This window comes from Pristiophorus japonicus, chromosome 7 (assembly GCF_044704955.1).
Source record: "Pristiophorus japonicus isolate sPriJap1 chromosome 7, sPriJap1.hap1, whole genome shotgun sequence".
NCBI lineage: Eukaryota > Metazoa > Chordata > Chondrichthyes > Pristiophoridae > Pristiophorus > Pristiophorus japonicus.
This window is the reverse complement of record NC_091983.1, coordinates 104,880,068-104,905,644: the sequence shown is the minus strand read 5'-3', so window position 1 is coordinate 104,905,644 and position 25,577 is coordinate 104,880,068. Positions and strand designations below refer to the sequence as shown.

Here is a 25,577-nt window from a genome sequence, read left to right as displayed (position 1 = left end):
ATCTTCACTGGGCCTCTAGAGGGCACCAGCACATGGTCTACACTGGTGTTGAACTTTCTCTCAGTGCTAAAATAGCCACACCACTTGACTGAATTGTCTGTTTGCAGTTTTCTAATATATTCCCAGAATTAAAAGGCCAATAATTAATTTTAACAGTGCACGCTCATTGTTATTTGTTGAAGAAAACTCTGTTGGAATTAGAAATTAAACTTTTTCAAAGCATTTTAAATGTATGAAAGACCGAAAGATCTTGAATAACTTATGAAACACATTATGGCCTTAAAGTTATGATGTGCAAATGTTGGTGTAAATATTAGTGTATGAATCCTTAACACATTCATAACATTCCATTGTCCAATTTTAAATATGCCAATGCTTTTGTTAAAGCAGCAAAGGAATTTCATCTCTTTTTGTATGTTTGTATCCATACGGTTTAATTTCAAAATCTACATGTATTGAAAATTTTTCAACATTTTTTAATGTCTTCCAAAACAATAAATGTCTTTAATTTCTAAAACAAATTAAAGGCACATTCCTAAAATTAAAAGTGCTGGGAGTTTGAACATTGGCCATGCCTTTAAATTGCAAATTCAGATTTAATGGGGGTAATTTTAACTTTGGGTGATGTAAAATGATTAACCACCCATTAATACACCATACCTGATTTTCCTTTCCGTTCAGTGGAAGGGAACTTGGATGGGGCATATAATGGACAGCCATCGCTCAGTTAAAATTAACCCAATGAGTGTTGTCTCCTCCAATAGTGAGTTGTAACCAGGCTCATAGTTCCAAACGATAATAAGATTGTAGTCCAGTCTTGGTCATGCCTTTTTACAATGTACAACTTCCCTAATCCACTATTCTCTCCCTTCCACCCCCCACCCTTCCTTAAAATGTTGGCTGGTGCTGGGAGATGGTTCCAATGTCACCAGCCATCTGCTACTTTTCCCAAGTGGTCATTCTTCATATGTGACACTACAATTTGCATTTATATACAATACGTTTGACGTCGAAAATGTCCCAAGACTTCACAGAAACGTAATCTTTAAAATGGACACTGAACCGAAGAAGATATTGGGAGGCATGATCAAAAGCTTAGTCAGGGAAGGCAAGAGACAGAGTTTCAGGGAAGGAATTCCAGTGCGTAATGTCTAGGTTGCTGAAAGCACAACTACCAATGGTAAGACAAAAGGAGGGCAGAACACACAAGACCAGAGTGAGAGGAACGGAGCGTTTGGGAATGGTTGTAGGTCTGGAGGAGGTTAAAGAGATGAGGAAGGCCATGAAGAGATTTAAACACGAGGATGAGAATTTTAAATTGGAGGTGTTTGGGACTGGAAGCCAGTGTAGGTCAGCAAGAACAGGGGCTGTGGGTGAGCACGACTTGGTGTGGGATAGGATAGGAACAACAAAGTTTTGGCTGAATATGGAAGTTTACGGAAAGTTAAATATGGGAGGCTGGCCAGGAGAGCATTCAGCAGCTGATGGCATGAGATGGGAGCAGAGGTGGAAGTCGGTGGTCTTTGTGATGACGAGGATATAGGTTGGAAGCTTGGACAGGGTTGAATAAGGCACTGTGGTTGTGAATAGTCTGGGTCAGGCTGAGACATTGACTGGGGAGGAAATTGGAATCTATGGCAAGGGTGCAGACTTTGTGCTGGTGGCTGATGACGATGATTTTGGTCTTCCCAATGTTTAACTGGAAGAAATTGTAACTCATCCAAGACTATTTCAGAGAAGCAGTCTGACAACACCGAGGCAGTGCAGAGATCAAAACCGTGGTGGGGAGGTAACACTAAGGACAGCACATAGATGAGGAACAGAAGGGCGCCAAGATTAGAACTGTAGCTATTGAGACGTTTCAAAGGAGAACTTAATCCTGTCCTCATCCAATAGCTACACATAATTTTCCTGCTGGAATTTCTAGATAACGGTCAGCTAATTTTATTTACACTCCCAACTAAGACCAGTTGCTAACTCAGATGAGATCAGGTTACACAGAAAAAGATGATGATAAAACCTGAAGGTCTCCTGGTCTGTAATGGTGGTCTAAGGCTACTGAGGTCAACTGTTGAATCCTACTGCCATTTAGTAGAGATTATCTCAGTACAAACTAAGAATTAATTCCTGTTCTGTGGTTCAGTCCCCACACTACACAGTACACACCCACGGTCCACAAGGTGTGGATGGTCTTATAAGCCTTTATTGACTATTAACTTGGGGTGATTGAGTAGATGCTGAATCACTCACTTTTTTCTTTCATTATAGAGGATCTGATATTTGGTGATGAGCTTGAGGTAACATGGAAAAAGATCTAGGGTTATAGTTGATAGGTCATTAAAGACATTGGTTCTGTGTTCGTAGACTTATGAAGAAACCTAATAGAATGATGGAATGTGTAGGCAGGAGTGTGACATAAATCTAAAGAGGTGATGAAGTTTAATTTGATTTTGGTGAGATTTTAGAGTATTGTGTTCAGATTCCATATTGCAGAAAGAGATTAGAATTATTGGAGGGACTCTAATACTGCTAAATTTAGAGGCCCGGTAGTCCATATTAAAGGATAGATAGATAAATGTTTATCCTTAACATTTATATCCTTATTTTGAATCACCTTTTCTTTGTTGGTCCTTAATATATTTTAATTATTGTCTCACCAACATAGGCATAATAAATAGCGTCTACTCTTGTTCGATGTGGCTCTCATCACCAAATCATATCTTGGTCTGTCTCCCTACTCCTCTGGAACTTACTCATCTTTTCAACATCTCGCCTTATTCCACCCCGCACACCTCTCATTCAAAATTCTCATTCTCTACCGCCCACCCAAGTATGATAAATTTTATCACGGATATATCCTCACTGCTTTCCTCCCTCAACCTATGCATCAAGCGACTTATCCTCGGTGACTTCAACATCCATCTCAATTTATTATGTGCTCTCTTCTCTGAGTTCATTACCCTCCTGTCCTCCCTTAATCTCTCCCTTCAGTTAAATTCCTCAACCCATATTCACAGCCAACCGTTTGACCTTGCAATCTCTTGTGGCCTTGCTACTCCAACTGTGTCAATTAAAGATAAAGCCATCTCTGACCATTTCCTTGTATCACTCTCAACCCACATCCCCCTTCCCCAATCCAAACCTACTTCCTTCTGCATCTGCCCCTTTCTCCAAACTCTCTTACAATTGCACTTATCAACTCAAAACTGCCCAATCTTTGGCCCTCTTTTAACAATGACATTTCTACAGCCACCGATCTGCTCAACCATACCCTCGCCACCACCTTTGATGCACTAGTCCCTATTAAAAAGATTACTCTCTCCCCGCTGGGCATTCCCCCTGGTACAGCCCTCATCTTTGCTCCCTCAAGTCAAAAGGGCACAGACTTGAACAGATGTGGCGGACAACTGGCTTAGCCATTCACCGCCAGATCTGGCTCGAACACATGAAACATTATTGGTTCCTACTCTTGCCTACAAAAACTGTTCACTATTCCAAGATAATTTTGTAATGCAAAAATAACGCCCAGCTACTATTCTCTACTGCTAACTGTCTCCTGAAATCATTCTCCCCCATCTCCACCACACTCACCTCCAACAGCAAGAGTGAGGAGCTCATGGACTTCTTTGTCTCAAAGATTGAGACCATCCGATCAGTTTCCTCTAAGTTTCCTTCCTTCACCTAGACATCGGGGCCAAACTTCATCTCGGGCTCCCACCTCCCCAAGCCCTAAACTCACATCTTTCTCTAGTTTCTCGTTGATCTCCCCTTTTGATCCCTCCAAGCTCATCTTGCCCATGAGACACACTTCCTACTCCCTTGACCATATTCCGACTAAACTGCTGAACACCCAACTTCCTTTTTTGGCTCCGAGGGTCTAGTGACTAGGAGGAACTGAAGGATATCCTTATTAGGCGGGAAATTGTGTTAGGGAAATTGATGGGATTGAAGGCCGATAAATCCCCGGGACATGTAGGCTGCATCCCAGAGTACTTAAGGAAGTGGCCCTAGAAATAGTGGATGCATTGGTGATCATTTTCCAACAGTCTATCGACTCTGTATCAGTTCCTATGGACTGTAGGGTAGTTAATGTAACACCACTTTTTAAAAAAGGAGGGAGAGAAAAAACGGGTAATTATAGACTGGTTAGCCTGACATCAGTGGTGGGGAAAATGTTGGAATCAGTTATTAAAGATGAAATAACAGCGCATTTGGAAAGCAGTGACCGGATCGGTCCAAGTCAACATGGATTTATGAAAGAGAAATCATGCTTGACAAATCTTCTGGAATTTGTTGAGGATGTAACTAGCAGAGTGGACAAGGGAAAACCAGTGGATGTGGTGTATTTGGACTTTCAAAAGGCTTTTGACAAGATCCCACACAAGAGATTGGTGAGCAAAATTAAAGCACATGGTATTGGGGATAATGTACTGATATGGATAGAGAACTGGTTGGCAGACAGGAAGCAGAGAGTCGGGATAAACGGGTCCTTTTCAGAATGGCAGGCAGTGACTAGTGGGGTGCCACAGGGCTCAATGCTGCGACCCCAGCTATTTACAATATACATCAATGATTTGGATGAAGGAATTGAGTAATATCTCCAAGTTTGCAGATGACACTAAACTGGGTGGCGGTGTGAGCTGTGAGGAGGACGCTAAGAGGCTGCGGGATGACTGTGACAGATTAGGTGAGTGGGCAAATGCATGGCAGATGCAGTATAATGTGGATAAATGTGAGGTTATCCACTTTGGGGGGGAAAAACACGAAGGCAGAATATTATCTGAATGGCGGCAGATTAGGAAAAAGGGAGGTGCAACGAGACCTGGGTCTCATGGTACATCAGTGATTGAAAGTTGGCATGCAGGTGCAGCAGGCGATAAAGAAGTCAAATAGTATGTTGGCCTTCATAGCTAGGGGTTTTGAGTATAGGAGCAGGGAGGTCTTACTGCAGTTGTACAGGGCCTTGGTGAGGCCTCACCTGGAATATGTCTTCAGTTTTGGTTTCCTAATCTGAGGAAGGACGTTCTTGCTATTGAGGGAGTGCAGCGAAGGTTCACCAGACTGATTCCCGGGATGACTGGACTGACATATGAGGAGAGACTGGATTGACTGTGCCTTTACTCACTGGAGTTTAGAAGGATAAGAGGGAATCTCATAGAAACATATAAAATTCTGACGGGACTGGACAGGTTAGATGCAGAAAGAATGTTCCCGATGTTGGGGAAGTCCAGAACCAGGGGACACAGTCTAAGGATAAGAGGTATGCCATTTAGGACTGAGATGAGGAGAAACTTCTTCATTGAGAGTTGTTAACCTGTGGAATTCCCGACCGCAGAGAGTTGTTGATGCCAGTTCATTGCATATATTCAAGACGGAGTTAGATATGGCCCTTACGGCTAAAGGGATCAATGGATATGGAGAGAAAGCAGGAAAGGGGTACTGAGATGAATGATCAGCCATGATCTCATTGAATGGCCTACTCCTGCACCTATTTTCTATGTTTCTATGTTAGCCGACATTGTTAACAGTTTTCTGTCCTCAGGTACTGTTCCCCTCTCCTTCAAATCTGCTGTCATCACCCCTCTCCTCAAAAACAAATCCTTGACCCCACTTTGCTGGCGAGCTATTGCCCCATCTCCAACCTCCCGTTCCTGTCCAAAGTACTTGAACATGTTGTCGCCTCCCAAATCTGTGATCATCTTTCCATGAATTCAATGTTTGAATCCCTTCAATCTGGTTTTTGCCCCTCCCACAGTACTGAAACGGCTCTCATCAAAGTCACAAATGACATCCTTTGTGGCTGTGACAAAGGTAAACGATCCCTCCTCGTCCTTCTCGACCTGTCTGCAGCCTTTGACACAGTTGACACTCCATCCTCCTCCAATGCCTCTCCATCATCGTCCAGCTGGGTGGGACTGCACTTGCCTAGTTCCAATCTTATCTATCTAATCATAGCCAGAAAATCTCCTTCAATAACTTCTCTTCCCACTCCTGCATCGTTACCTCTGGTGTCTCCAAAGGACCTGTCCTTGGCCCCCTCTTATTTCTCATCTACATGCTGCCCCTTGGTGATATCATCTGAAAACACGGAGTCAGTTTTCACATGTACGCTGACGACACCCAGTTCTACCTCTCCACCACTTCTCTCAATCCCTGCTTGGTATCTAAATTGTCAGATTGCTTGTCCGACATCAAGTACTGGATTAGCATAAATGTTCTCCAATTAAATATTGGGAAGACCGAAGCCATTCTCTTTGGTCCCCGCCACAAACTGTGTTCCCTAACCACTGACTCCATCCCTCTCCCTGGCATCAATCTGAGGGTGAACAAGACTGTTCGCAATCTAGGTGTCATATTTGACCCAGAAATGAGTTTCCAGCCACCTATCCGCAGCATAACTAAAACCACTTTTTCCCACCTCTGTAACATTGTCCGCCTCCGCCCTCTGCCTCAGCTCCTCTGCTGCTGAAACCCTCATTCATGCCTTGGTTCCCCCTAGACTTGACTATTCAAACTCACTCCTGGCTGGCCTCCCACATTCTACACTATGTAAACTTGAAGTCATCCAAAACTCAGCAGCCAGTGTCCTAACTCGCACCAAGTCACCATCACCCATCACCCCTGGGCTTTCTGACCTACATTGGCTCGATTTCAAAATTTTCATTCTTGTTTACAAATCACTCCATGGCCTTGCCCCTCCCTATCTCTATAATCCTTTTCAGCCTCACAACCCCACAAGATGTCTGTGCTCCTCAAATTCTGCCCTCTTGAACGTCCCTCATTACAACTGCTCAACCATCAGTGGCCGTGCCTTCAGCTGTTTAGGCCCTAAGCTCTGGAACTCCCTCCTTAAACCTCTCCACTGCTCTATCACTCTTTCCTCCTTTAACACGTTCCTTAAAACCTACCTCTTTCACCAAGCTTTTGGTCATCTGCCTTAATTTGTTGTTTTGCGGCTCGGTGTCAAATTTATTTGTTTTGTCTTATAATACTGCTGTGAAGCCCCTTGGGCGTTTTACTACATTAAAGGTGCTAGAAATAAAAGTTGTTATTCTTCTGTAGATCTTCAAGCATGATTGTGTTCCATTTAATCTATAACTCCTCTTGCATTGCCTGAGTCTTTAATGGCCAGTATTTCTTTGTTCCTGTCTATATTGCATGCCTTCATGACTATTTCTATTCTCCAATACTTTTATCTTGTGTACTGTAGCTGGATTATTACTGAAGATTCGATCCTGAATAGCACTGACAATGATAACTGTTAGGAAACTGTTGAATAAGGCAACAATTCTCCACTGCTTCCAGAAACAGAAAGGATAATTTTGAGTCTAGACTGATTGACATACCCAAATTCTCAATATGTACGTCTCCAGGTGAGGGTCCCAACCATTGCACGAGCTTCTGAAATTACTATTGTACATTCCTTTTGTATTTTTTTTCCTCTGCTATTTTCTCAGTCAATATATTTTAGCAACTAAAACCCTCATGATTACCAGTCTGGCCCTTTTACAGTTATCCCTGATCTACAGAAACATTTGTCGTCTTATCCTCTTGTCCTATCCAGGAGATCTATAACAACAACTTTCTTGATTGCCGGGATGTGACAAGTTTGATAGTTAGGGGCATAGACAGACATTTCTCAAACCGCAAACGTGATTCCCAAATAGTTTGTTACCCCCCCTGCTGCCAAGGTACAGGATATCACTGGCCTGATGCAGGGCGTTCTGCTAGGGGAAGGGGGAACAGTCAGAAGTCATGGTCCATGTTGGAACCAATCACATAAGTATGAAAAGTGTTGAGGTCCTTCAGGCAGAGTTTCAGGTGCTAAGAAAAAGATTGAAAAAAAAACAGAACCTCAAAGGCAGTAATCTCAGAATTACTCCCAGTGCCATGTGCTAGTGAGTATAGAAACAGGAAGATAGTGCAGGTAAATGCGTGGCTGGAGAAGTGGTGCAGGAGGGGGGGTTTCAGATTATTTGGGCATTGGGACTGGCTGTGGGAGAAGGGGTACTGTACAAGATAGACAGGTTGCACCTGAACAAAGCTGGACATGCACCTGAAAAACATGTTCTCGATGAGAGGTTAACAATACTGTTAGGGAGGGTTTAAATGAATTTGGCAGGGGGAGGGGGAACCAGAAAATAGCAGAAAGGAGCGGAAATGAGATTAGGGAACAGAGATTTTAAAAAGCAGTAAAATTAGAAATAACCCAAAAATTCAGGAACATGATTGAGAAAAATAGCAAAAAGGACAAAGGAGTTATTAAATTATATGTACTTCAATGTCTGTAGTGTAACTACTAAGGTTGGTGAGCTGCAGCCACAAATTGCTACATGCGATTATGTCATGGTTGCTTTAACAGACATTGCTTAAGCAAGGCCAGGAATGGGTTCTTAATATTCCTGGTTATCAAGTATTCAGGAATAATTGAGAAGGAAAAATCTTGTAAACCTCTTTTGGCTCTCCAGTGTCTCGATATCCTTTTCATAATATGACGACCAGAATTGTACACGGTATTCCCAAGAGTGGTCTAACCAAGGTTCGATACAGTCAGAAGGTGTGTAACATTAGGAGACGTTAATTACCCTAATATAGACTGAGAAAAACATAGTGCCAAGGATGGGAAGAAGATGAATTTCTGATGTGTACAGGAGAACTTTCTCGATCAGTATGTCTCCAGTCTAACAAGGAAGGAAGCAGTGTTGGTTCTGGGAAATTAAATAGGGCAAGTGAAGTGTATTGTAGTAGGCGATCGATTAAAAATATAATAGAGGGAGAAGATAGATTATGAAAGCAAACTAGAATGAAATATAAAAACAGATAGATAGTAAGAGTTTCTACAGGTACATAAAAAGGAAAAGAGTGGCTAAAGTAAATGTTGGTCCCTCACAGAATGAGACTGGGGAATTAATAATGGGGAACAGGGAAATGGCAGAGACTTTGAACAAATATTTTGTATCGGTCTGCTTGGTAGAAGACATTAAAAACATGCCAATAGTGGATAATCAAGGGGCTATAGGGAGGGGGGAACTTAATATAATCACTATCACTAAAGAAGTAGTACTCGGTAAAATAATAGGGCTAAAGGCGGACAGATCCCCTGGACCGATGACTTGCATCCTAGGATCTTAAAAGAAGTAGCCACAGAGATAGTGGATGCATTGGTTGTAATCTACCAAAATTCCCTGGATTCTGGGGAGGTCCCAGCGGATTGTAAAACCTCAAATATAACACCCCTATTTTAAAAAAGGAGGCAGACAGAAAGCGGGAAACTATAGACCAGTTAGTCTAACATCTGTCGTTGGGAAAATGCTGGAGTCCATTATTAAAAAAGCAGTAGTAGGACATTTGGAAAAGCATGATTCAATCAAGAAGAGTCATCTTGGTTTTAGGAAAGGGAAATAATATTTGACATTTGCTTGAGTTCCTTGAGGATGTAACGAGCAGAGTGGATAAGGGGGAACCAGTGGATGTGGTGTATTTGGATTTCCTGAAGGCGTTGGATAAGGTGCCACATAAAAGGTTACTGCACAAGACAAAAGTTCACTGGGTTGGAGGTAATATATTAGCATGAATAGAGGATTGGCTAACTAACAGAAAATAGAGAGTCGGGATAAATGGGTCATTTTCCGGTTGGCAAACAGTAAACTAGTGGGGTGCCGCAGGGATCGCTGGGGCCTCAACTATTTACAATCTATATTAATGGCTTGCATGAAGGGACCAAGTGTAATGCAGCCAAGTTGGGACCAGTACAAACTGGATGGTCTGCACCTGGGTAGGACCGGAACCAATGACTTGGGGGGAGTGTTTGCTAGTGCTGTTGGGGAGGGGTTAAACTAATATGGCAGGGGGATGGGAACCTATGCAGGGAGACAGAGAGAAGTAGAATGGGGGCAGAAGCAAAAGATAGAAAGAAGAAAAGTAAAAGTGGAGGGCAGAGAAACCCAAGGCAAAAATCAAAAAGGGCCACATGACACCAAAATTCTAAAGGGGCAAAATGTGTTAAAAAGAAAAGCCTGAAGGCTCTGTGCCTCAATGCAAGGAGTATCCGTAATAAAGTGGATGAATTAATTGCACAGGCAGCAATTAATGAATATGATATAATTGGCATCACGGAGACATGGCTCCAGGGTGACCAAGGCTGGGAACTCAACATCCAGGGGTATTCAACATTCAGGAAGGATAAACAGAAAGAAAAAGGAGGTGGGGTAGCGTTGCTGGTTAAAGAGGAAATTAATGCAATAGTAAGGAAGGACATTAGCTTGGATGATGTGGAATCTGTATGGGTGGAACTGCGGAATACCAAAGGGCAGAAAACGCTAGTGGGAGTTGTGTACAGACCACCAAACAGTAGTAGTGAGGTTGGGGACAGCATCATACAAGAAATTAGGGATGCGTGCACTAAAGGTACAGCAGTTATCATGTGCGACTTTAATCTACATATAGATTGGGCTAACCAAACTGGTAGCAATGCGGTGGAGGAGGATTTCCTGGAGTGTATTAGGGATGGTTTTCTAGACCAATATGTCGAGGAATCAACTAGAGAGCTGGCCATCCTAGACTGGGTGATGTGTAATAAGAAAGGACTAATTAGCAATTTTGTTGTGCGAGGCCCCTTGGGGAAGAGTGACCATAATATGGTAGAATTCTTTATTAAGATGGAGCGTGATAGTTAATTCAGAGACTAGGGTCTGAACTTAAGGAAAGGTAACTTCGATGGTTTGCAACGTGAATTGGCTAGAATAGACTAGCAAATGATACTTAAAGGGTTGACGGTGGATAGGCAATGGCAACCACTTAAAGATCACATAGATGAACTTCAACAATTGTACATCCCTGTCTGGAGTAAAAATAAAACGGAGAAGGTGGCTCAACTGTGGCTAACAAGGGAAATTAACGATAGTGTTAAATCGAAGGAAGAGGCATATAAATTGGCCAGAAAAAGCAGCAAACCTGAGGACTGGGAGAAATTTAGAATTCAGCAGAGGAAGATAAAGAGTTTAATTAGGAGGGCGAATATAGAGTATGAGATGAAGTTTGCTGGGAACATAAAAACTGACTGCAAAAGCTTTTATAGATATGTGAAAAAAAAAAGTTTAGTGAAAACAAATGTAGGTCCCTTGCAGTCAGATTCAGGTGAATTTATAATGGGGAACAAATAAATGACAGACCAGTTGAACAAATACTTTGGTTCTGTCTTCACGAAGGAAGACACAAATAACCTTCCAGAAATACGAGGGGGACTGAGGGTCTAGTGAGAAGGAGGAACTGAAGGAAATCCTTATTAGGCGGGAAATTGTGTTAGGGAAATTGATTGGATTGAAGGCCAATAAATCCCCGGGGCCTGATAGTCTGCATCCCAGAGTACTTAAGGAAGTATCTAGAAATAGTGGATGCATTGGTGATCATTTTCCAACAGTCTATCGAATCTGTATCAGTTCATATAGACTGTAGGGTAGCTAATGTAACACCACTTTTTTAAAAAGGAGGGAGCGAGAAAACGTGTAATTATAGACCGGTTAGTCTGTAGTGGGGAAAATGTTGGAATCAATTATTAAAGATGAAATAGCAGTGCATTTGGAAAGCAATGACAGGATTGGTCCAAGTCAGCATGGATTTATGAAAGAGAAATCATGCTTGACAAATCTCCTAGAATTTTTTGAGGATCTAACTAGTAGAGTGGACAAGGGAGAAACAGTGGATGTGATATATTTGGACATTTCAAAGGCTTTTGACAAGGTCCCACACAAGAGATTGGTGTGCAAAATTAAAGCACGTGGTATTGGGGGTAATGTACTGACGTGGATAGAGAACTGGTTGGCAGACAGGAAGCAGAGAGTCGGGATAAATGAGTCCTTTTCAGAATGGCAGGCAGTGACTAGTGGGGTGCCGCAGAGCTCAGTGCTGGGACCCCAGCTATTTACAATATACATTAATGATTTAGATGAAGGAATTGAGTGTAATATCTCCAAGTTTGCAGATGACACTAAGCTGGGTGGCGGTGTGAGCTGTGAGGAGGACGCCAAGAGGCTGCAGGGTGACTTGGACAGGTTAGGTGAGTGGGCAAATGCATGGCAGATGCAGTATAATGTGGATAAATGTGAGGTTATCCACTTTGGGGGGCAAAAACACGAAGGCAGAATATTATCTGAATGGCGGCAGATTAGGAAAAGGGGAGGTGCAACAAGACCTGGGTGTCATGGTACATCAGTCATTGAAAGTTGGCATTCAGGTACAGCAGGTGGTGAAGAAGGCAAATGGTATGTTGGCCTTCATAGCTAGGGGATTTGAGTATAAGAGCAGGGATGTCTTACTGCAGTTGTACAGGGCCTTATTGAGGCCTCACCTGGAATATTGTGTTCAGTTTTGGTCTCCTAATCTGCGGAATGACGTTCTTGCTATTGAGGAAGTGCAGTGAAGGTTCACGAGACTGATTCCCGCAATGGCAGGACTGACATATGAGGAGAGACTGGATCAATTGGTCCCTGTATTCACTGGAGTTTAGAAGGATGAGAGGGGATCTCCTAGAAACACACAACATTCTGACGGGACTGGACAGGTTAGATGCAGGAAGAATGTTCCCGATGTTTGGGAAGTCCAGAACCCGAGGACACAGTCTAAGGATAAGGGGTAAGCCATTTAGGACTGAGATGAGGAGAAACTTCTTCACTCAGAGAGTTGTTAACCTGTGGAATTCCCTACCGCAGAGAGTTGTTGATGCCAGTTCGTTGGATATATTCAAGAGGGAGTTAGATATGGCCCTTACGGCTAAAGGGATCAATGGGTATGGAGAGAAAGCAGGAAAGGGCTACTGAGGTGAATGATCAGCCATGATATTGAATGGTGGTGCAGCCTCAAAAGCCCGAATAGCCTGCTCCTGCATATATTTTCTATGTTTCTATGTTTGCTGATGATACAAATGATGGGAGGGACAGCAAATTGTGAGGAGGACATAAGAAATCTGCAAAGGGATATAGACAGGCTAACTGACTGGGCAAAGATTTGGCAAATGGAGTATAATGTGGGAAAATGTGAGATTATCCACTTTGGCAGAAAAAATAGAAAAGCAAATTTTTATTTAAATGGAGAAATATTGCAAAGTGCTGCAGTACAAAGGGACCTGGGCGTCCTTGTGCATGAAACACAAAACGTTAGTATGCAGGTACAGCAAGTAATGAAGAATGCAAATGGAATGTTGGCCTTTATTGCAATGGGGGTGGAGTATAAAAGCTGAGCAGGGTATTGGTGTGGCCACACCTAGAGTACTGCATACAGCTTTGGTCTCCGTATTTAAGGAAGCATTGGAGGCTGTTCAGAGAAGGTTCACTAGGTTGATTCTGGATGAGGGACTTGACTTATGAAGATGGGTTGAGTAGGTTGGGCCTATACTCATTGGAGCTTAGAAGAATGAGAGGTGTTTTTATTGAAACATAAGATAATGAGCGAGCTCGACATGGTGGATGCAGAGAGGATATTTTCACTCGTAGGGGAAACTAAAACTGGGGGGCACAGTCTGAGAATAAGGGGATAATTTAAAACGGAGATGAGGAGGAATTTCTACTCTGAGCATTGTAAATCTGTGGAATTCTCTGTCCCAGAGGTCTGTAGAGGCTGGGTCATTGTCTATCTCCAATATATTAAATATATTCAGATTTTTGAGCGATAAGGGAGTAAAGGGTTATGGGGGGTGGGCAGGGATGTGGCGCTAAGTCCATGATCAGATCAGCCATGATTTTATTAAGTGGGGGAGCAGGCTTGAGGGGCCAAATTGCCTACTCCTGCTCCTATTTTCTTACGTTCTTATGTTCACTACTCTTCGTGGTAACCATGTTAACCATTTATGGTGATGGTTCTTCTCTCTCTCCTTCTGATTCAATTTCACACTTCTCTCTCTTACTCTAACTCTATCATGACTCTCTTTGTGTCTTAATTGTTTCTCTTCTACTGACTGTGCCAAGTTTGGCTTTGATGTAAGCTGAGCGGACCTAGTGAAATACAAGGTCGTTGCTTAGCCTTGATACCCCTCTGGACAGACTAAGTGAAATACAAAGTCGACGCCCCGACGAGTGGAGATGACAGACTTCGATTGTAGGTTCAAAACAGTCTTTATTCACAGGCCTGGGGAGAACCTTCTGAGCCCGCTCTCAGATCCGACTCCACCGAGATGTTAGCGAATTTTATATTTATACATTTAACAGTCCATCACTTCCGTAGCCTATCCCGCGTGACATCTTACGCTATTCCCTATTATCCGCGGTTAATCTTGTTTCTTCTTGTAAGCTTATTTTCAGCTCCTTCAGTCATTGGGGTCTTCCTCCTATCTATTCTTGCAACTTCGTTGCTGTAACAATCGCCCTTTGTTTTTGCCAGATGGCCTTGTCCGATAGCATGTTTTAATAAGGTAACAGTTCTTGTTTTCGCAGGAGTTTCGAACTGTCTCTGCAACGTGAGCAGATTCTGATCTTGTAACATGCTCATGTTAATTCTGTAAGGCAAGCATATCACGGTTAATTTTATCAGACTTCAGATATAAGTCATTTATCGGGGTTAATTTTATCAGACTTCAATTGTAAGCCACACAGTGGCTGCTATCCACACAGTGCATCCTTTACCTTTTTATTGTGCAGACCAGTGCCTTGCCCGAGCAAGTCCTCAAGTCCTCTTAATCATGGATCGATTCGCTACCTCTTGTCCCGTTTCACCAAGCACACTGGTGATATACTATAACTCAACATATTTATACATAAATCAAGCGCTCCATAAATTTGGTTATTTCAGGCTCTAACAACGAGAACCTGGTTCGTGGCTGTCGCTTGAGAAACAACTCTGTTGGTGTTGTACCAGTAGTTGTATGAGGAGTATTATGATAAGTAATCAGAAAATTTGCTGGCTTATGGTCCAACGACAACTGCTATTTCTTTGGATTTGGATCCAACATTTGCTTGATGAGGGCACGTTTTACAATTTGTACTTTGCGTCTGCTGCACCATTTGAAGCAGTGTGGTATGGTGGAACTTTGGTATGTTTCACACTGTTTCTGCTAATGAACTGTGCAAATTCTTCTGAACAAAATTGTGCCCCATTATCAGACGCACTTTCTTCTGGGAGGCCATATGAAGAAAACAATCTTCGCAAATTGTATTGGGCCCGAAGTTGTTGATGTACTGCTGCCGCCCTTTTCTTGGCGGTATTCGGGTGGCCCTTCATTTTTTACAGCCCGCTCAGATCCTCCAGCGCGAATTTCATAGTGGTGTAGCGGGCGGCAGCTGGAGCACGGTTTAGCGGCATTGGTGGGTGGTGCAGGCCATCAGACTCTGCAAAGTTCGGAGGCCGAGGTCTGCGCATGTGTGATTTTTTTTTTCTGGCGATCGAGTTCTGCGCATCTATCAAGCTGCCGATCTGTCTCTCCTCCCCCGCTCTGGCCCAAGTTCGGCAAGGGGGCTGAGAAGCGGCCGGCAGGGGGGTGTAGAGCGAGAGAGGGACTCGCCCCTCACTCACCTCATTCATCTCACCTCGGAGGGGAGTGAGGGAACTCGTGGAAGACAGATCACATTTTTATATTGGAGTGGATGAAATCCAGAAGTCACAACACTGTCACTATTCGCTTCTTACCCAATAAACCTGGTAACAATCTGTACACAATACCCCATCTATGGTGGGGGGGTGAGTGTAAGGTCATGCACTTGTGCTGGTGGAAGGAGGGACTTTGGCTGGGGGAGGCATGCACTTCCACTGGGGGAAGGCACTTCGACTGGGGGAAGGATGTACTTGGACTGAGCTGAAATTGGTGCTGTAATTGTAAAAATTGCATCCAATTCCTTATAAATCCTACATTTAAGCTCTCAGCAGCCTTTCATCAAATACTTCCGTTTTCAAAATGGTGTCCATACTGTCTGCTTAAGATCGGCTAAGATCAGGTAAGGCCTTACTTTTCAGGACGGTATTTAAGGCAGGGTAGGTAAATGGATCTTAGTGATCACATTTGCGTTTTTGGGGCCGTGGGCAGTAATTGATTATTTTTGATCAAATTTGCATTTCTGGGCGGGTAGTGGACGGTAATATGATGAATTTCCAGCCCCAAGTGTTTTACTTGTTGTTTTCCGCATCAGAAACACCTCTACCCACTTCGAATGACTATCAATCACTATGAACAATTGTTGTCCTTCTAGCTCAGCAAAATCTAAATGTAACCTTTGCCACACCCTGGGAGGTCATTTCCATGGCTGTAATGGTACTGATGGTCGGTTCTTGCTTACCGTTTGACATGCTGTACACTGACTAATGATGTACTCTATATCTTTATCTCAACCTGACCACCATAAGTAACTGCGTGCAAAACTGTTGGTCAAGCACATTCCCAGGTGCTGGTCATGAAGATCTCCTAACAATTTGGACCTGAACTTATTTGGAATAACTAGTCTTGCACCCCAGATCATACAATCTTTATCTACAGATAATTCTTTCCTATGGACGAAGTATGGATGAATATCTTCCACTGACAGCAATTTGCTATGTATTCATACACCTTTGATATAACTGCATCATGTTTGGTTGCTCTACCAATCTCTTCAGTTCATCAAAGAATGAAATATAGATCACTTCTACCTTGGAGATAATGTTCTCAGTTTCTAGTCTTTTGAGTTCTTGCTCAACTTTCTCATTGAGTGCGTATGGTATAGGGTGTGGCTTACAGTAAACTGATCTAGCATCCTTCTAAGAACATAAGAAATAGAAGCAGTAGTAGGCCATTTGGCCCCTCAAGCCTGCACCGCCATTTAATAAAATCATGGCTGATCTGATCTTGGCTCAGCTCCACATCCCTGCCCGCACCCCATAAACCCTTCATTCCTTTCTCGTTCAAAAATCAGTCTATCTCCATCTTAAATATATTCAATTATCCAGCCTCCACAGCTCTCTGGGGCAGAGAATTCCATAGATTTACGACCCGCAGAGAAGAAATTTCTCCTCATCTCCATTCTAAATTCTGAAACTACGCTCCCTAGTTCTAGATTCCCCCACGAGGGGAAACATCCTCTCTGCATCCACCTTGTCAAGCCCCTTCATTCAGTACCTTATATGTTTCAATAAGATCACCTCTCATTCTACTAAACTCCAATGAGTATAGGCCCAACTTGCTCAACCTTTCTTCAGAAGTCAACCCCTTCATCTCAGAAATCAATCTAGTAAACCTTCTCTGAACAGCCTCAATTGCAAGTATATCCCCCCTCAAATAAGGAGACCAAAACTGTACGCAGTACTCTAGGTGTGGTCTCACCAATACCCTATACAGTTGTAGCAGGACTTCCCTTCTTTTATACGCCATCTCCCTTGCAATAAAGGCCAACATTCCATTTGCCATCTTGATTACTTGCTGTACCTGCATACTAACTTTTTGTGTTTCATGCACAAGGACCCCCAGGTGTCTCTACTGCAGCATTTTGTAAATCTCTCATTTAAATAATTTGCTTTTTTATTTTTCCTGCCAAAGTGGATAACCTCACACATTCCCACATTATACTCCATCTGTCAAATGTTTGCCCAGTCACTTAGCCTGTCTATATCCCTTTGTAAAGTGTCCGCCTCACAACTTGCTTTCCCACCTATCTTTGTATCATCAGCAAACTTGGCTACATTACAGTTGGTCCCTTCATCCAAGTCATTCATATAGATTGTAAATAGTTGAGGCCCCAGCACCGATCCATGAGGCACCCCACTATACCGTTTGTCAACCGGAAAATGACTCATTTATCCTGATTCTCTGTTTCCTGTTAGTTAGCCAATCCTCTATCCATGCTAATATGTTACCTCCAACCCCGTGAGTTCTTATATTGTGCAGTAACTTTTTATGTGGCACCTTTATCGAATGCCTTCTGGAAATCCAAATACACCACATTCGCTGGTTCCCCCTTATTCATCCTACACTCTGGCACTCGCTTTGAAGTCTTCGATTGAACTGTGTTTCGCAGAACACCTTCAGATACTGCTTGTTGATATCATCTTTCGATGCTAATTTCATTTCCACAGGAAAACTCTCATTCCAATTAAGCTTCAGTGATCCCAACCAATTTCTACCTATCACGGCCGGCTTGTCTCCTGCCACTATAAGAGAGGCAAGCTCTGAAACTGAAGCTTGTAATTCACTGGTACGGTGATGCATCCTACAATAGGGATTTGCTCTCCTGAGTAGCCTCGCAGCTCTATCTTTTATTTCTCTAGTGGAAAATCACACAACTTGTCGAGATCTAGCTATTCTGGTATTACACTCACAAATGCACCATTGTCTATTTCCATGATTATCCTGGTTCCTGCAATGTCTAGTTGGATGACGGTACTTCGCGAATCGCTTTTAGATACCCTCGTGCTCCTGATGATGTGTATCTCCAGAAACTCCTCATCCTGTTGCTTCTCTTCAATGCTATGTTGTGTCTGCCGATTTCTACTTCTAACATTGGACATCGGTTTACTCTTCAGTCGCCGTGCCTTCGCAAGATGCGCCGTTTTCTTGCAGAAGAAACACTCTGCCTTCATGTATGGACAGCTTTAAGCAATGTGTTGTCCCAGACACTAATAGCACGACTTCATTGCGCTGTTACCTTGGTCAGTTGCTGAGGCCTTGGGGCCCCGTTGCCTTTTACTTTTAACCTGAAGCCGATTCACCTCAGTTGTATGAAGACTGGAAATGGCACAAAATTCCCAGGAGTATTGGTCGGCCATATCCATCGACATAGCTGTCTGACAAGCTGAGTCAAAAGTCAAGTTAGGGGTTGTCAACAATTTTCTTCTGATTTCTTCATGTTTCATCCCACAAAGTGGGCATGCATTGCTCGGACCTGAAAGTTTCCGAAATTACACTAAATGGATACCTTTTTTAAATGTACTCGCATCAATTAATTGATCTCTTATTCCAAAACCATAACTTTCAACAATTTCCAGGGGCTCAGGACTGTAGTGCTGGAATCTCCGTCAGTGGTGTGCCCTTTGGCTTGGTGGGAACAAGCACATTTTTCAGGGTTTCATACACCTCTGGACCTGCTTCAGTCAAGAAAATAGCCAGTTTCCTTTCTAAACCCTCCCCGGTTACGGTTTTCATCATTGGGGACTTTGATGATACTATTCACGGTGAAAAACATTTCTAGCCACTCCACATATGCTTCAAAAGTGTCTCGGTCACGATGGAACTCAAACAAGTGCCCTATTCCTTAGGCATGGCCATCTGGACTCTGGCAATGTCAACACTTCAACCAAGTGTGCTTGAAATCTACCTTGGATTTTTAGCTGTTCTACAAAACAAAGAACCTCTCAAAGTCTATCTGTCAGTTGGCAGAATTATCCACCATCAAAAATTTCAGCTATTCTATCCTCATAGAAATTCTATCCTCATTCGCCAATATGATATATTCTTATGACATCACTAAGAAACACAGACTACAAGATGGCTCCACACAGATGACTGTCACATGACCCTCTACTGTATTTACATCAGTAGTTGCATTACCACAGTAGTCCACTAGGGGTGGAGCAGTAGTCCACTAGGTGGCGCTCTATTAAGGATAGTAATAGAGAAGACTTACTAAAATAATTAGCATTACTGAAAGTTGGTCAGTCACCTTGTGACTATTTGTTCTTAGGTTATGGACATCGCTGGCAAGACCAGCATTCATTGCCCATCCCTAATTGCCCTTGAGATGGGGGTGATGAGCTTGCTGCCTTGAATCAGTCCATGTGGTGAAGTCCCATGTTGCTGCTAGGGAGGGACTTCCATGATTTTGACCCAGCGATGATGAAGTAACGCCGATTATATTTCCAAGTCAGGATGGTGTGTAACTTGGAGGGGAACTTGCAGGTGGTGGTGTTCCCAGGCGCCTGCTGCCCTTGTCCTTCTAGGTGACAGAGGTTGCGGATTTGGGAGGTGTTGTCGAAGAAGCATTACCTTGATTTATCCCAAAAGCCATCACAGTTTTCTAGAAATCCAATGCCATCTGAAGGCACCCTCTAGCCATGTATCTCACATTATGCTGAGCAATGCATATTGTTATTTGTTGACTAGGTTGTCTTAGTGCTGAAATTTCTTCTCGATGGAGAATATCTCCACACAGATTATCCCCACATCTGAATCAATTGGATGAAGTCACAATTGTAATTGTCTGTTCAATGTGAACTGCATTAGTTTGAATTGATAACTTGGTTCAACACTGAATCCTGCCATGCATTTTAGAAAAAATGCAGTTGTACACATTCCTGTAGAATATGAAGGAATGCTTTCACCCAAGAAACTTTCAAGTGACCTTTCTGGAATTGTCACCATCTATAATGGATCAGTCTATGTCTGTGTTTCAGGAATCATTTTGTTAATGAGTTTGATCACAGAAAAGATCATGGATGTCATGTATGTAACCTTCATGTAACTAACCTTCATAACAACACTGTATACACCTAAGAAATGCACACCTTGACCACAGGGGGTGAACTTGTGGGAGACACTCCTCACCTGGTCATCCAGGCATATAAAGGGAGGTCCCACGCAGGGTCATCACTTCTTGGTCCTGTGAATAAAGGTGCAGGTCACAGACCTTGTCTGCAGAATGTGTCTCGTGTGAATTTATAGTAGTGTGTAAGGACACTACATTTGGCGACGAGAAACGGGAATCAACGACTCATGAGAATGGCCACCGGTAGCAGAGAGGAACGGTACTGTGTTGGTGAGGACTGCGACGATTTCATTGAGAGGCTCCGGCAGAGCTTTGTCATGAAGGACTGGCTGGGAGGTGCAGCGGCCGACAAGTGAAGGGCGCATCTACTGACCAGCTGTGGACCTAAGACGTACGTGCTGATGAAAGACCTGCTCGCACTCGAGAAGCCGGCGGACAAAACCTTCGAAGAGCTCAGCAAACTGATCGGTGAGCACCTCAAATCGGCGAGTAGTATACACATGGCCCGACACCAATTCTATACACACTGACGTCGGGAAGGGCAGAGCATACTGGACTTCGTTGCGGACCTTCTGCACTTGGCCAGCCTCTAAGTTCACAAATGCCTGCGGGGGGAGATGTTAAGGGATTTATTTTATTGAGGGCATTGGTCATGCCGGGATTTTCAGAAAGCTAATTGAGACCAAGGACTTGACCTTGGAAGCGGCGGAGTTGATGGCTCAGACCTTCATGGTGGGGGAGGAGGAAACCAAGATAATATACGCGCGTAACTCTGCTTCCAACGTGGCGATGGATCAGGGAGTTAACATTGTAAACGCGACTCAGAACCCTGTAGGCAGGATAGGGCAATTCGACACCATCCAGGCAGCAACAGACTCCAGAGTGGATCCTCAACAGAGACAATGGCAGGTTGAACGGACATTTACGCCATCACGGTGGACAATGCATCTTGGGATGGGGATATTGACACCCATTAACAGAGTGCTCAAGAGTAATCAAAGAGACAATTTAGCCAGAATATGCCAGGAAGCCCGCAGTGAGGCTAATTTACGAGGCAGATGAACCAGAAGAGGGGTCTGCAAGGCAGGTTGATGCTTGGGACAAAGCAATGGACGCTGAAGTTCAGCGGGTTCATGTGGCACAGCTCGTATACCAAAATGCCACCTATGATGATAGTCCTATTAAATGGCATCCCGGTACGCATGGAACTGGACACAGGGGCAAGCCAGTCACTTATGAGTGTCCAACAATTCGAGAAACTATGAGCTAGCAGATCCAAATCTAGAACGTATTGACACGCAACTACGGACGTACATCAAAGAGATCATCCCAGTGCTAGGCAGTACAATGTTGGTGGTCACACATAATGGATCAGAGAACTGGCTGCCACTCTGGATTGTCTCGGGAAATGATCCCGCGCTTTTGGGGAGGAGCTGGCTAGCTGAGATGAACTGGAAATGGGGGGATGTGCACGCCATTTCATCTGTGGAGCGAAGTTCATGCTCACAGGTCCTACAGAAATTTGAGTCACTATTTCAACCTGATGTCGGGACTTTCAAAGGTACCAAAGTAGTGATACGCATCACCCCGGACGCCAGACCAGTGCACCACAAAGCCAGAGCTGTGCCATATGTGATGTGGGAGAAAATTGAGAGTGAGTTGGACAGGTTGCTAAGAGAGGGCATAATTTCGCCCGTTGAATTCAGCGACTGGGCAAGCCCCATCGTCCCTGTCCTGAAAACGGATGGCTCAGTCAGGATCTGTGGCGACTACAAGGCCACTATCAACCGAGTGTCACTACAAGACCAATACCCGCTTCTGAGAGCGGAGGATCTTTTTGCCACGTTGGCAGGCGGCAAGCTGTTCACCAAGTTGGACCTTACTTCAGCCTACAGGACCCAGGAACTGGCCGAAGAATCCAAGCTACTGACCACCATCACCACGCACAAGGGGCTGTTTGTCTACAACAGGTGTCCGTTTGGCATTCGATCAGCGGCCGCTATCTTTCAAAGGAACATGGAAAGCCTGCTCAAATCCATCCCTGGAACAATCGTATTTCAGGACGACATCCTTATCACGGGTCGAAACACTGAGGAACACCTCCACAACCTGGAGGAGGTGCTACGCCAACTGGACCGGGTAGGCCTGCGACTAAAGAAGTCCAAGTTTGTGTTTTTGGCCCCACAGGTCGTGTTTTTGGGCAGGAGGGTTGCTGCAGATGGGATTCGGCCTTACCGAATCCAAAACTGAGGCGATTCGTCGTGCGCCCAGGCCCGGCAACAGATCGGAGTTGTGTTCATTTCTGGGACTCTTGAACTATTTCGGGAAATTTCTGCCTAACGTAAGCACATTGTTGGAGCCACTACATGTGCTCCTGCGTAAGGGTTGCGATTGGTTTTGGGGGGACTGTCAGGAACGGGCTTTCAATCGGGCGCGGAACCTGCTTTGTTCTAATAAGCTGTTGACCCTGTACAACCCCTGTAAAAAAAATTGGCTTTGACATGTGATGCATCATCCTATGGGGTTGGGTGTATGTTGCAGCAGAGTAATGATGAGGGCCAACTCCAACCTGTGGCTTATGCCTCCTGGTCGCTCTCCCAAGCAGAACGAGGATATGGGATGGGTGAAAAGGAAACACTCGCATGTGTCTACGGGGTGAAAAAGATGCACCAGTACCTCTTTGGCAGAAAGTTCGAGTTACAAATGCACCACAAGCCGTTAGCATCCCTGTTGTCAGACAGCAAAGCTGTCAATGCCAAAGCGACAGCTCGCATACAGCGATGGGCTCTCACGCTGGCTGCGTATGACTACACCATATGGCACCGGCCAGGCACCGAAAATTGCGCTGACTCGCTCAGCAGGCTTCCACTGGCCACCACTGAGGGGGCAGTGGAGCAAAGCGCTGAGATGGTCATGGCCGTTGAAGCCTTTGACAGTGCAGGCTCCCCCATCACAGCCTGCCAGATCAAAATCTGGACCAACAGAGATCCCCTCCTATCCTTGATTAAGAAATGTGTCCTGACTGGGGATTGGGCACACGCACATGGAGCATGCCCCGAGGAGGTCAGACCGTTTCACAGATGGATGGATGAGCTCTCCATCCAAGCCGACTGCCTACTATGGGGCAGCCGGGTAGTCGTGTCCCAGAAGGGAAGGGAAGCATTCATCAGGGAACTCCACAGCGAGCACCCAGGCATTGTGCTAATGAAGGTCATTGCCCGGTCACATGTATGGTGGCCGGGAATTGACTCAGACCTGGAACACTGTGTTTGCAGGTGCACGACGTGTGCCCAGCCTAGGCAATGCCCCCAGGTAGGCCCCACTCAGCCCATGGCCCTGGCCCACCAGGCCATGGTCACGTATTCACGTAGACTATGCGGGCCTTTTCATGGGAAAAATGTTCCTCATTGTTGTTGATGCGTACTCGAAATGGATCGAATGCATCATATTGAATTCGTGCACGACATCCACCACTGTGGAGAGTCTGCGTGCGGTCTTTGCGACCCACGGCTTGCCGGACATCCTGGTTAGTGACAACGGCCTGTGTTTCACTAGCTATGAATTCCGGGAGTTCATGTCGGGTAATGGCATCAAACATGTCAGGATGGCACCGTTCAAGCCGGCTTCCAATGGCCAGGTGGAACGTGCGGTCCAAATCATAAAACAGGGCATGCTCTGGATTCAAGGACCCTCCCTTCAATGCCGCTTATCGCTCCTCCTGCTGGCCTATAGGTCCCGACCGCATTCGCTCACAGGAGTTCCGCCTGCGGAACTACTCATGAAACGTACACATAAAACATTGTTGAGGGCAAGCGCCAGTCCCAAAATGAGTACCATGACCGTAACTCAAAGGGGAGATGTATAGAAATCGATTACCCTGTATTTGTTCTTAATCACGCTTTGGGGCCCAAGTAGCTTGAGGGTACTGTAATTGGCAAAGAGGGGAATAGTGTCATAGTGGTCAGACTTAACAATGGACAGATATGCCGCAAGCATCTCGACCAAGTTTTTAAAAAAAAAAGGTTCAGCGAGGTCACTGAGGAACCTGAGGAAGATCATGAGATGTTGCCCACAACATCACCAGTGAACGAGCAACAAGAATACTCAGCAGCATACACAGTCCCTGCGGCCAGCCCGGACAAACCGGAATCATCACAGGTGACAGAGACGTATGCCAAGGCTCAACATCCAGAGCCCCAACTGCGGCGCACCACGAGAGAGCGTCGACTGCCTGAAAGTCTTAATCTTTGACCCCATAAGACGTTGGGGGGGAGGTGATGTCATGTATGTAACCTTCATGTAACTGTAACCTTCATAACAACACTGCATACTGTATACACCTAAGAAATGCACACCTTGACCACAGTGGGTCAACTTGTGGGAGACACTCCTCACCTGGTCATCCAGGTATATAAAGGGAGGTCCCATGCAGGGTCATCACTTCTTGGTCCTGTGAATAAAGGTTCAGGTCACAGAGTGACCTTGTCTGCAGAATGTGCCTTGTGTGAATTTATAGTAGTGTGTCAGGACACTACAATGGACAAGAATTAATCTCTGCTGAATGTGTAACTGAAACCCTGCCCTGTTTAAAACGGGAGAGGTCAGCAAACAAATTACAATAACCACAAAATATAAGCAGGAATAATCTCGGGTGGTTCAGTACTCTCGTGAATTGGGAAACCAAACTAAAAGGACAGTGTTATCTGAGCAAATGGTCTGTGCTTAGAAAAATGAGAGGGCCTTACCTAGTACAGTAACTGCATTATTTATAGTCAGATTAATATTCTAGATGGTTCTGTATCTTTTGAACTGAGACTGCCTAGACTGAGTAAATAAGCTAATTGGTTGTGCCACATTTTTGCACTCTACCAATTAATTGTGCAGTATTACAATGACTTTATTAAATGTGGGGGAAAACATGATCAGCTACTTAATTACCCTAACAATACTTTTTTCCTTTTCCTCATTATAAGTAACTGAGAAGAATCTTATTTTAAAAAGGCTCTTTTTTTTTTTAAATGGTTTTATTTTAGTTCTTGGGTTACAAATTTACTCAAAAAAGGCTCCAGAAATAAAGAAACTCTATTGCATCGATTATGTATAGACTTAAATGAATTCTGCAGGATCTGCTGTAACAAGACTCTCAAA

General features: G+C 44.2%; 1 protein-coding gene across 1 annotated transcript in view; it reads left to right on the top strand.

Moving 5' to 3' along the window:
• LOC139267224 (chloride intracellular channel protein 5-like) overlaps window positions 1-25,577 on the top strand; it is a 237,950-nt gene that overhangs the window by 81,528 nt on the left and 130,845 nt on the right. The gene's annotated exons all lie outside the window — the stretch shown is intronic.